Source organism: Garra rufa, chromosome 18, assembly GCF_049309525.1.
Source record: "Garra rufa chromosome 18, GarRuf1.0, whole genome shotgun sequence".
NCBI lineage: Eukaryota > Metazoa > Chordata > Actinopteri > Cypriniformes > Cyprinidae > Garra > Garra rufa.
This window is the reverse complement of record NC_133378.1, coordinates 24,404,071-24,417,723: the sequence shown is the minus strand read 5'-3', so window position 1 is coordinate 24,417,723 and position 13,653 is coordinate 24,404,071. Positions and strand designations below refer to the sequence as shown.

Below are 13,653 nucleotides of genomic sequence, written 5' to 3'. Positions count from 1 at the left end.
TTGTATGGTTTAACGTAAATGATGTCTCGTATTGAAATATTCAGTAGAAAACCCATGAATTAATTACTTTAATTAAAAAAACATACATATTTTGGACTATGGGGGGCGCCATTATTTGATTAACGTGAAATGGTTTCACTGGACAAGTTACCTTGCTATTTTTACCGCAATAGAACTCAGAATACACAACTTGGAAAATAAATACTGATATGACCACAGCTACTGAAAGAGCTTACAGGTAGGTTTAAACTAAACGCTGTACCATCGATTTTTCCTTACAAGGAGTCTAAATGCCCCCGGATATTAAAGGGGTCATCGGATGCCCATTTTCCACAAGTTCATATGAATCTTTAGGATCTTAATAAAAAGTCTGTAAAATAATGGTTAAAAATTCTCAATAGTAGCCTACTGTAAAAAAAAAACACTCTTTTACCTTGTCAAAATCAGCTCTGCAAAATATCAGCTCATTTTTTTGCATGGGCCCTTTAAATGCAAATGAGCTCTGCTCGCCCCTCTTTGTTGTTAGATTATGAGGTGTAATGTTTACTTTAGCCACATTTAGCCGTGTTTAGCCACATTTAGCTGCGTTTATCGGCGAAACTTGCCAACAAGCACATTATTAAGAAAAACCATTTGCAAAGATGCATAAAAACCCTTATACTCACTTCTGCTGTGGGTGAAGCTGCATCACGAATGGTTCACACGAACATAGATGCATATGTAGATCGGGATCGGCACTTTCCTTTTAAAACCGAAAGTAACATTAATCCTCTGCGTCTTCACAATGACAAGAAGCTGAGAATGACCTGATTTTATAACGGGGATATTACTTTTAAATAGGGGTGGGCATAGGTTATTTTTTTTAATCTAGATTAATCTAGATTAAATCTTGGAATTAATCTAGATTAATCTAGATTAAAATGGCTAATTTGAATTCTGCTGAAGGCATCAGAATATGTGTGCTACCCAAAAAAGGACTAAAAGTAAGTCTTCGAGAACGGGCCAGGTGGCGCATTAGACCAGGCGCTCATCTCCTGTTTCCAAAATGCATCACAAACTGCTTGACAATTGCATTTACAACATAATTACCTATACAAATTTATGTAACCAAGTACTTCTGCGCAAAAGGCTGCACGACGTGCGCGTTGCCGTTAAATACACAGACGCACACGGGCATGGATTTCTGCGTGCATAGTCTTTGATTAAACTGCGTTGCTTTTAGAAGCATCAATTCAGTTGTTGCATATAGTTTAATGTCTTTATTTCGGGATTATCAAAGTAAATTATAACTCAAACTTGAGATTTTACTGGGGCACAGCAGATTTTCACTGGGGCACGTGCCCCAGTAAAAAGGGTCTAGCAACGCACCTGCCCTGAAGCGGCTTCATAACTGCATCCATGTTTGCACGTCTCATTTGCTGTGGTAATTTCACAGAAGTTGAAGACTCGTTCTCGCCCCCTACAGTGCAATTCGACTAGGTATACGTCATCCGCGCTAAAATATCAAGGTGAAAGTCATCATAGCTTACGTAGTTTAGACCCAGCTCCCAACCCAACTTTGAGAATAGATTAACGGCGATATTTTTTTTATCGCCCGATAAGAGCCTCACGTTAACGCAGCACGTAAACGCCGATAACGGCCCACCACTACTTTTAAAGATTAAAAAATACCACTGGGTGGATTTTTATCATTGTAGGGTGTAGGGGTGGAGCCGAACTCGAATACGGTATTCGGAAAGGGTGTTTTTTTTTACGAAAACTTAATTCGAACAAATACTTTAAAAAATATTTGTATTCAGTAACAAGAAAAACTTTATATCAAAAAGCTGCGTTTCCTCATGAGACCGCAGTCAGTGCATGCCCGCGTGAGTGAGTGACATTCAGGAGTCGGGGGGTGGGGTTAAAAGAGGTGACTGACACAGGCTGCTCCACACAGCAACACAGCAACAGAGAAGATTCGGCTGGGTGAAAACAAAGACTATAGAATACCCAAGACATGTCACTCGTAGTTTTGAATGGGGAAAAATGCAACGTTCATTATGGCCGCGAAGCCCCGCCTTCTTAGTGAAAGAGCCAATAGTTGATTAATAAAGTCAGCGCGTCACTGCAGCTGCCGTTAGAAGTACCGGTTGCTATAGAAACAATTGGCGCTTTAAGACGTGAGCTCAGTACTGCGCATGTTTCATTTAAACGCTATTGGAGCTCAAGGAACCATATTTATGAGGCAGTTCATGTTGGATTTCTTTGGAGATTTAAAATATGAAATTTAATCGTCGGCTTGGTGAACAGTTTTGGAGAATTTGATGTTTTCAAAGAGATAGGAGCTGCACTTGCCTGACCGAGTAGCGTTTCAAAGATGGCCACCGAGTGACATGACTTGCCTTAAAAGGGACTTTGGTGAAAAAAGACTTCACTGCATCACTATTTTTGTTGAATAGATTTTTGTACCTTAACTGGGTTCTGGAGGCAGTTTATAGCTTTTGGGAAGCAGAGTTTGATCGGGTGATTATTCCATTAGGGGCCGTTCACATGCACGCTCAAGTTCGTTGTTTCACATGTAGACACTTTATGCACGCTCATAATGGAAGCGACGCGGACACGGTGCTACGCGCTCGTTTTTTCCAGGCGCGTCTCCGCCGCATCCAGATAAATACATCTCAACTTTTCAGAATGCCATAAGCGCAGCTCAGGTCATGTGACCAGAACCAACCAATCAGCTTCACCCTTTCCCTTAATAACATTGAAAAACAGCCAAGTTAGAGGAACAGCTTATCTTATCTGTACAGGAATTACCATTTTAAAATAAATTTAATAGCAGAGCTACTGCAAGCGATTTTTAATGCTGGAAATCCATTTATGCTTTGCTGAAGCTTCTGAGTCTTCATTGAGAGATCAGGTCATGGTTGCTTAGCAACGGCAGGTGCCACGGGAAAGAAGTTCATTCAGAAGAAGAACAGTTCTTTTAAGTATTATTTGTTTTTATTCTGTCTGTTCAGCGTCCTCCAACAAGGATGGGTGGAGGTGGGGTTCATAATGTTCACAATGGTATTTTATTAGTTGTTGGTTTAACCATGGATGAGGTAATGGCTGTTATGTTATTTTCTTTTCAATGGCGTTCCTTGTTACATGTTCAAAAACATCAACCAATATTGCATAAACATAATTATTATAATGGATATAATTAAAGAATACTTACACAATAACGTAAATTAAAAGTGTAACGCACAAAAACAACAACAACAGGATTTTACACCTATTTTGAATTTTACTCAAATACAAATACAAATACTTTTCCCCCCTCAACAAATACAAATACAGATACAAATACCGCCTGCTTTGCACACCCCTAGTGGGGTGGTTGTGTACACAAACTGCCAACACACATTAATGTTCAAACAACATGTAAAAGTGAGTTTTGCATCCGATGACCCCTTTAAAACTCCTTCAGTGGCTGCGGCGTCATGACAAGCATCGGCATGTTTGCTTCTGCCAGGCATTGAGCGTTTCTTGTCTCTGTCATTTGTAAGCTTTTTCAGTAGCTGTGGTCTATTGAAAGCCTCAAAGGCGTCTTAAGGAAGTTTTATTCATCCACAGGCATCTTCCCATTCTTTTCTCCTCTTCTTATCGCTAAAAGCAGTAAAGACTTGCGTCGCTTCTCTTGTTGCCCTTCAACTGAAAATTACAACCAAAACCCAGACAATGTGGCATCGTATCTTGTAAGTCGTAATACCTGGGGTTTCCTTTAACATTTTATGAGGCGAAAAGCTGTGTGAAATGAACAAATCCATCATTAAGGCTTTGAACTTTACAACCGTTGTTTACGGACAAAATGTGAGTTCATAATCCTTAATGCTTCCTTTGTCCTCTCACATCAAAATCCACCAGCATATTTGTTTAGAACTGTTTTGGACCGTTTCACTTGTAAACAGTGCTTGATCTGTGCATGTTTGGCTCTTAATTCAGAAGAGATGACTTTTTCAGGGGACAAAGCAAAATTATGGATAGAGGACTCAAACTTTAGCCTGAAGCAATGGTTTGAAGTTAAAAACATCACAATGATGTATTTGTTTATCATAAACTCAGCTCTTTGAACTCTCATTCTGACGGCACCCATTCACTGCAGAGGATCCACTGGTGAGTATGAGGAATAGTATTGTTCCTGTGTCCATCTTGTTGGTAAAGTCAGTTACGCTGTACAAATCTAAACTTCATATGAATGTATTTCTATATTGTAAGCTGCTTTACATATTAATAACGGCATGGTTTTTTAACTGATCTGAGCTATATGTGTTTTTTTTTTTGGCTAGCTATGCATTGCCAGCTGTTGCATAATGACAAAAAAAGTGCTGTGAATTGTTCAGAAAAACATACAATTGTTTATAACACCAAAAGACAATTCGTACTAAAACAAAATGTTTACTTCATGAAGGAATAGTAATTGGAACATTCTGTGCTCACTTGGAAAACCAAAACTATGTCCTTAAATGGGTATCAATCCCTCTGACATCACCATATGCATGTCTCTTTGGATTCCAGATTATACATTGAACCCTTAAGTAAGTTTCCTCTCAGAACAGGAAATACAATGAAGCCCAGTGTTAAACTAATGTGAACTGCTGAAATGAGCTTTATTAAACACTCTTTAAGTGCAAACCTGAAAGCCAGGGTCATGAGGGATAAATTTGGATCTTTGAAACATTCCTATGAATGAAACTATAATTTCTTCTCATCCCGTAGGGTTCGTAAGACAGCTATGCAGGGTTTATTAATGGCTGTGGTTCAGAAGGACCACAGAAATCCTGCCAGTGTTGGATGGCGTTCTGCGTCCGAGGTCATGCATTAATTCATTGCTGTTTCTGGCAGTTTTAGAGATATAAATAAGGATCGTATCTGTTGAGCGGTTGATGTGCAGTGGCCGACCCTTCCGTGAAGAAGTGATTAGGGTCTGATTCAAAATGAAACTTACAAAGAAATAAAATCAGATTTCTTTTTATAGAAAAATATATCATTCAATAAACAGCATGAAGTGACAACAAAGAATTTAAGGTTTTAAAATAGCCCAGGAAAGAGTGGAATTCCACTCTGTAATTTTCAATCCACATGGTAAGTGTTGTCCACATCATTTTTCCCCATTTTGGAGTAAAAGCATCTGTGGAATCTCATATATAAAAAATTATCTATCTGACAGCCTTCAAATCTGAGTTTGGATTTTAGCGCCTGGAGTTTACAGTTTAATTATGACACATATGGTAATATATTATTCTGGTTCTGTTCTGTGTAACTGTTCAAAACTGTATCCCAAAAAACAGCTGAGAAAACCACAGTATGATGAAGAGGAAATAACAGTGTGAACTTCATGTAATATAAAACCTGAATGAAGACTATTGTCACATTCACCGATGGGTGTACACAACATGATTACAAACAGCTGGTCTACATTAGAACTTGTATATAAATGTCAAGAGAGGGCTGAAAGGATAATAAACATAAAGTAAGGACGTTTAAATCTCCTGCTGCTAAAATCATTTGCAAACCAGATCACATCATGCATGAAGATACAATCTAGAATTAGCCCAAGTAATAAAAAGCTTTTTTTTCTCGAAATAAGATTAGTTTGTACCCCATTTCATCTCCAAAATATTTATCTAGGAGCCCTTCGCAAGAATGTTTTCCAGAATTTCTGCAAGAACCGCCTGTTTATTTTACAATATTGCATAAGCTTTGAACAAGACTCTCTAATAAGGATGAAATTACTTACACCTTGAGTTTCAGGTCACCTTAGGCCGCCCTGGCAGCTGGCCATATTACCGGCACGCCACTGGATACTAAACAGACAAGAAACACATTTTTAAATGCCAGACATTGCACTTAATTTAACAGATGTCTCATTTGCACTTGCAGTTAATTGCAAATAACTATAAATGTTGTAGTATTATGGAAACGTTATGAAAGGCCTATAAAGTTTATAAAAATGTTTAGCTGTCAAGTGTTTGGAAAGTACTGTAGCCAATTATACTGACATTTTATGGGAAAAAGTGTCGGGTTTGTGTTATTAGAATTTGGGAAAATGATCATAATACTAATGTTAATAAACATTAGAAAAGGAAACTTTGATGAATATGACTTTGACTAGTCACTTTGTTCATATTTTAAGTCTTACTGCCCTCAGGTGTTTATTAATTAGAACTACAGCTGGCTTTTAGCTTTTACATGAAAAGTAACAAATTAATTTTACTAAAATGTTAAATATTCACATCAGTTCAAAAACCGAATGAACAACATAAAATGGCACTATACAATATTGCAATGATGACACGTCTTGTCATGGACATAATGGAATAGTTCATCCAAAAATGAAAATTCTGTCATTAATTACTCACCTTCATGTCGTTCCAACCCCATAAGACCTTCGGAACACAAATTAATATAGGCATATTTTTGATTAAATTCGAGAGCTTTCTGACCTTTGGAGAAGAATTGTTGAATTAAGCCGTTTTTGTTTTCTTTGCGCATTAAACGGTTGAACTGTTGAACGGTTGAACCACTCATGTCACATGGACTATTTGACCGATGCTTTTACTACGTTTTTGGGCCTGGGAACATTTAAGTTGCATTGCTGTCTATGCAGGGTCAGAAAGCTCTCGGATTTTTCAAAAATATCTTAATTGTGTTCTGAAGATAAACTAAGATCTGTCCGGTTTGCAACGGCATGCGGGTGAGTAATTAATGCCAGAATTTTTATTATTGTTGAACTACCCCTTTAAAGGAACCAGATAATTTCCTGGCTGTTTATGGAAACATTTTAACATGAGGTAGGAAGACAGAGATCGTGAACACCAGTGAAAATATCAAGATCAAAATAAAATTAAGATTAGATAAAATTACACAAAAAAAGTGACGACGGCTATCTGATGTATGTGACCTACCATGTAGAGGCGCTGTAAACTCGTTCAGTAGTGCATTTATTGAATGAGCACTGTGCTATGTCCGAACAGATTGCATTATTTTATGTATAATCATTTTACTGTGCTAATTAATTAAATCAATTTTTAAAATCATCTTAAATGTTCTTAAATTCTCTGTTTTTATTGTATTTTAAATTTTTATGATTTTTATGCTATTATGATTTTAATTCCTTTTATGTACAGCACTCTTGGGCTGCTTTCAATACAGTTGCTGGAGGTTGTTTTCATGTCCGCGGGTTGAAGCGACCACAGAGTAGAATATGCCTTAATATTCTACCGTCTACAATCTTACCGTACTACGGAGCCCCTTACGTTAGTACGGAGCCCCTTACGTCACCTGTAGAAGAAAAATAATTAATCCGTGGGGACGGTTTTGCAATTCGTTCCCTCAGTTTATAAACCGTACTCACGAATTCTTAAACTGTTCCCTCGGTTTAACAAACCGTGCCCACGAATTTCCAATCCGTGCGCTCAGATTTTGTAAACCGTACCCTCGGATTTTGAATCCGTACCCACAAATTCATAATCCGTGCGCACACTTTCGCAATCCGTTCCCACGGTTTGTAAACTGCTCTCACGGATTTGTGGCCCCGCCCCCAAATACAACCAGGACACCTGTTTAAGGGATGCATTGCATTGCATTTATTAAACTTTATTTCTCAGTAGGCTATATGAGACTATGCAACACTGACAAAACAGAGTTTTTAGCTTTATTTTATATTAATCACCAATAGATTAGCTGCTAAAACACAATGTGTTTTATTCTATTGGTTATTAATGTAAAATAAACGCTAAAAAGAAGCCTGTTTTGTAAGTGCGGTCATGGTACCAAAATAAAATAATAAGTGAAGAGCGCTGTTCAAACGGCTTTGTTTTATTTAATAATATTTTTCAAAATATAAAATTACCTGAATTTAAAAAAAAAATAAAAAAAATAAAAAAATAAATAAAAAACGAGTTTTGGAGAGGAGAAGGTAAAAAACAATACAAAACAGATAATGTACAGGTTATGTTGACATTCCTTTGCTCTCAAACTAAATGCAATGTAATAATAGGCCTTATTTAATAATATTTAATAATAACATTAGTGCAGCATGATCGTTACTTTAAAAAACAAAAACTTATATTGAACGAACAAAAAATACTCCAAACGTTTTTCTAAATTAACTTAATAAAAAAACGAAACAAAATACAATCACTTTGTCATTACATGCAAAACTGAACTATTTTAATAGCTGAAACAGTAAGCTGTTTACGTCATAATACTTAAAATATTATTTATAGGCTAAATAAATGAGTGCACAAATGTGTTTGTGTACTATTCATTCTTAACATGTAGACTCATTTTGGCGATTTTAATATTAAGCTTTTCACCCAGAGTTAGATGCATGCTGCACTATTAATGTTATTATTAAATAAGGCCTATTATTACATTGCATTTAGTTTGAGAGCAAAGGAATGGCAACATAACCTGTACATTATTTGTTTTGTATTGCTTTTTACCTTCTCGTCTCCAAAACTCGTTTTTTGGTTTTGTTTTTTAATTCAGGTAATTTTATGTTTTGAAAAATATTATTAAATAAAGCAAAGCCGTTTGAACAGCGCTCTTTACTTATTATTTTATTTTGGTACCATGACCGCACTTACAAAATAGTCTTCTTTTTAGCATTTATTTTACATTAATAACCAATAGGATAAAACACAGGTGTGGTGTTTTAGCAGCTAATCTATTGGTGATTAATATAAAACAAACGCTAAAAACTCTGTTTTGTCAGTGTTGCATAGTCTCATATAGCCTACTATGAGAAATAAAGTTTAATAAATGCAATACAATGCATCCAGTACCTAAACAGGTGTCCTGGTTGTATTTGGGGGCGGGGCCAAAATCCATGAGAACAGTTTACAACCTGTGGGAACGGATTGCTAAAGTGTGCGCACGGATTATGAATTTGTGGGTACGGATTCAAAATCCGAGGGTACGGTTAAAAAAATCTGAGTGCATGGATTGGAAATTCGTGGGCACGGTTTGTTAATCCGTGGGCACGATTTGTTAAACCGAGGGAACAGTTTAAGAATTCGTGAGTATGGTTTATAAACTGAGGGAACGAATTGCAGAATCATCCCCACGGATTAATTATTTTTCTTCTACAGGTGACGTAAGGGGCTCCGTACTACTTACGTCACCTGTAGAAGAAAAATAATTAATCGGTTTTGCAATTCGTTCCCTCAGTTTATAAACCGTTCTCACGAATTCTTAAACTGTTCCCTCGGTTTAACAAACCGTGCCCACGAATTGAGAAGGTCCTCACTGCAGAACATGAAATCCACTGGGAGGAGTTGGATCCAGATCCGACTCCTCCCACTATATATACTTCGCCAAGTTCGCCCCCACGCCCGGGACGCCCCACAACCAGATGAACCTGCATATCGGTGAAGGTGGTCCATTGTTTGCTCTCATCAATGTAAGTCTGCATTTTGATTACTAATAATAGTCGAGAATAGATTAATAATTTAGTGTGCGTCTTTAAGTAATGATCACACTTAAATATATGTTAAAGTTTTGACAGTGTCCATACTTTTTGATAACGCCAAGACATATTTAACTAGTCCGCTAAACTGCCATCCATTAATGGTAAGTTAGGTCGTTTGTAGCGTTAACGTTAGCACGCACGTGTAGAGGTGGCCTATCTATTTAGCTAAACTAATTAGCTTTGGATAATACTGCTGGTATGTTCTTATGTATATAACTTAGCTAACATGTGATGTTGTCAGTCAGGTAGCTATCTAGTTAGCCAGGTTAGCCACGCTACCCACTAGCCAGGTTAGGCATCGCTAACTTGGCAATAAATAACCTTTGAAATTTATTTAACGTTCTTCATAGATGCACAGAACAGTGTTGCGACATGGGCAGATTGTCCTTCAGAGATGCCAGAGCTGTTGCTCTAATTATCATTGCCCGTTCTGCGGAACAAAAGTCTTCAATCCCACCACGGAACTTCACATGGTGAAGTATCATGTCTCCAACCACTTATCGTTGGCAGTACATCATCAAGGCAAGTTGGCATTGATTTTTTTTATTCGAAGTTATTTGAACATAATTCATTATTATAAACGTTGTTAATGTTGATTATTATTTTACTGACGTTATCGGTTGCTTATTAGCCTAATTTGTTTTATGTAAGTATTGTAGTGTTGTAATGCTTAAACAGTTAAATAACATTGTTGACCTTTTTTAGCATGCTTCTTACATCAGTCTATTTCATAAGTAATATAGTCATAATCCAAAAAATACATCAAGTGTTAATTTAATAAGTTATCATACCCACATTACCACGACTTATGCCATTATGACTCACGACATTAAGTGTTATACCTTTATTTACATTTCATATATATATATATATATATATATATATATATATATATATATATATATATATATAATGTATATGTGTATATACAGTATGTATATATGTGTGTGTGTGTGTGTGTGTATATGTGTGTGTGTATATATATATATATATATATATATATATATATATATATATATATATATATATATAAATATTTTTTATATATAATAATTTTATTTTTTCAGAATTCCTAATTGTCAAGTGCAACTTGCAGTGCAGAGAACAGAGCTGGCCCTTGTGTGCACTCGCTTCAGAGACCTTGTGACACGGGAAGGCTTCAGAAGACGAGCCCATTTTCTTTGGTTTGACAGTAAGTGTTAATTGCAGAGTTTTTGCATAACTTTTTCAAAAGTTACATATTTTTATTAAAATTCAGGTGATTTTTGATTGATTGGCTGTTTAATGCCTTGTGTATTTTTGAATGTGTGATTTTAAAAAAATGTTTTATGTTTACAGGTGTCACAAATTGGACCGTTTTCTCACCGTACTACAAGGCGGAGTACTTACAAAATGTACAAACTGGAAACGTGTAGGCAATGTGGTGATGTTTACAAACACTGCACTCCAGGTATGCATTGTTAGTTGTTGCCATGGAGTGTTTTACTTTCAATGATGAATTAAAACATTTAAAAAATAATGAATATTGAAATATTTGCCTTCTTTGCTAACCCACAGGATATGGAGGTCGAGGAAGAAAGGGGGAACTTTTTAAAGTAATAAGTGAAGACACCCACCCAGACTTCTGCAGCGAGTTCTGCCAGATCTGTGCTGACCTGAAAGGATAAATAGTTAATTGTGAATGTCTGGTGGTTTCCCTGTAATGTTTGTGTCATTCTGCGTGTGCTCCCAATGTGGTTTTCCTTATGTTCTGCCTTCAAAGTTTCCCTACTGTTTTCACAATGTTTGTTTTACCTAGTGTGTCAATAAACATGTTTTTTTTTCTCCTATTCAATTGTGCTGGTAATTAATTTTTTTAATGAATTTATGTGAGATACTCTTCATTTATAAGTATAAAATTAGTGGTGCTATAATTTAGTCACTTACAGTTGCATAATCAGTAGTGGAAAAGCACACATTTTCTACTTGAATTTAAACTTGATTTAATATTATTCAAAAGTAGAAGCGCCTACTTATTAATGAGAGGGGTAAAAGATCAGCCAGTCAAAGAATACATTTCCTTTTAAGAGATATTTATTCTTGCATGTAACAAGGAACCACATGCTTTTCAGGGAAGATGAAATTTAAGAATTTTTAATCATTCTTTTTATTTTGGATTATAATTTTTTGGTTTATTTTTCCAAATAAAATAAAAAATCACATTCACACAATGTACAAACTGCAATGCTTGTAACTTTTTAAACTTTATTAAGTAAGATTTGTTTTCGGCAAGTTTGTTTTTCCATCAAAAGTCAAATCATCTTCATTTATATAGTGCTTTTATCAGTGTAGATTTGTTTCAAAGCAGCTTTACAGAGATAAACTTATAATTTAAGTAAACGGAGATTGTTTTGGCTTTATAGCGGTTCTTTAATAAAGTTATTTTCCAGCTAAAGTTAGTTTGATTCGCTTCCGTCGCAACGATCATTTGTTATTAAATTAGGCGCAGCTTGACGGCACCATTCTCTCTACACAGCCTTTAAACGCGAACCTGTGAGAAACGCTAGGAACCTGTCGACCAATCAGAATGCAGTGGGAGGAAATCCAACTCCGCCCCCTGAATCTGGATCCAACTCCTCCCAGTGGATTTCATGTTCTGCAGTGAGGTGCTACTGGACGAATTTCCAATCCGTGCGCTCAGATTTTGTAAACCGTACCCTCGGATTTTGAATCCGTACCCACAAAATCATAATCCGTGCGCACGCTTTCGAAATCCGTTCCCACAGTTTGTAAACTGCTCTCACGGATTTGTGATTATGTTAAGCTTTTCACCCAGAGTCAGATGCATGCTGCACTATTAATGTTATTATTAAATAAGGCCTATTACATTGCATTTAGTTTGAGAGCAAATTGAATGGCAACATAACCTGTACATTATTTGTTTTGTATTGCTTTTTACCTTCTCCTCTCCAAAACTCGTTTTTTTTTTAATTCAGGTAATTTTATATTTTGAAAAATATTATTAAATAAAACAAAGCCGTTTAATACGGAGCCCCTTACGTCACCTGTAGAAGAAAAATAATTAATCCGTGGGGACGGTTTTGCAATTCGTTCCCTCAGTTTATAAACCGTACTCACGAATTCTTAAACTGTTCCCTCGGTTTAACAATTCGTGCCCACGGATTAACAAACCGTGCCCACTTATTTCCAATCCGTGCGCTCAGATTTTGTAAACCGTACCCTCGGATTTTGAATCCGTACCCACAAATTCATAATCCGTGCGCACGCTTTCGCAATCCGTTCCCACAGTTTGTAAACTGCTCTCACGGATTTGTGGCCCCGCCCCCAAATTCAACCAGGACACCTGTTTAAGTGCTGGATGCATTGTTTTGCATTTATTAAACTTTATTTCTCAGTAGGCTATATGAGAATATGCAACACTGACAAAACAGAGTTTTTAGCTTTATTTTATATTAATCACCAATAGATTAGCTGCCAAAACACCATGTGTTTTATCCTATTGGTTATTAATGTAAAATAAACGCTTAAAAGAAGCCTGTTTTGTAAGTGCGGTCATGGTACCAACATAAAATAATAAGTGAAGAGCGCTGTTCAAACGGCTTTGTTTTATTTAATAATATTTTTCAAATATAAAATTACCTGAATTAAAAAAAAAAAGAGTTTTGGAGAGGAGAAGGTAATAAGCAATACAAAACAAAAAATGTACAGGTTATGTTGCCATTCCTTTGCTCTCAAACTAAATGCAATGTAATAATAGGCCTTATTTAATAATAACATTAATAGTGCAGCATGCATCTAACTCTGGGTGAAAAGCTTATCATAAAATCCCCAAAATGAGTCTACATGTTAAGAATGAATAGTACACAAACACATTTGTGCAACCATTTATTTAGCCTATAAATAATAAAATAATACTATTTTAAGTATTATGACGTAAACAGCTTATACTACTGTTTCAGCTATTAAAATAGTTTTGCATGTAATGACAAAGTGATTATATTTCGTTTCGTTTTTTTATTAAGTTAATTTAGAAAAACGTTTGGAGTATTTTTTGTTCGTTCAATATAAGTTTTTGTTTTTTAAAGTAACGATCATGCTGCACTATTAATGTTATTATTAAATATTATTAAAAAGGCCTATTATTACATTGCATTTAG

At 35.9% G+C, this 13,653-nt stretch overlaps 1 long non-coding RNA gene across 1 annotated transcript; it reads left to right on the top strand.

Annotated features, from left to right (window-relative positions):
- The first annotated feature begins 9,306 nt into the window (after positions 1–9,306).
- On the top strand, positions 9,307–11,317 carry LOC141290450 (uncharacterized). The gene is made up of 5 exons (XR_012340150.1): positions 9,307–9,427; positions 9,847–10,018; positions 10,564–10,688; positions 10,835–10,946; positions 11,054–11,317. It is a non-coding gene; the product is annotated as an uncharacterized lncRNA (long non-coding RNA).
- The last annotated feature ends 2,336 nt before the right edge of the window (positions 11,318–13,653 follow it).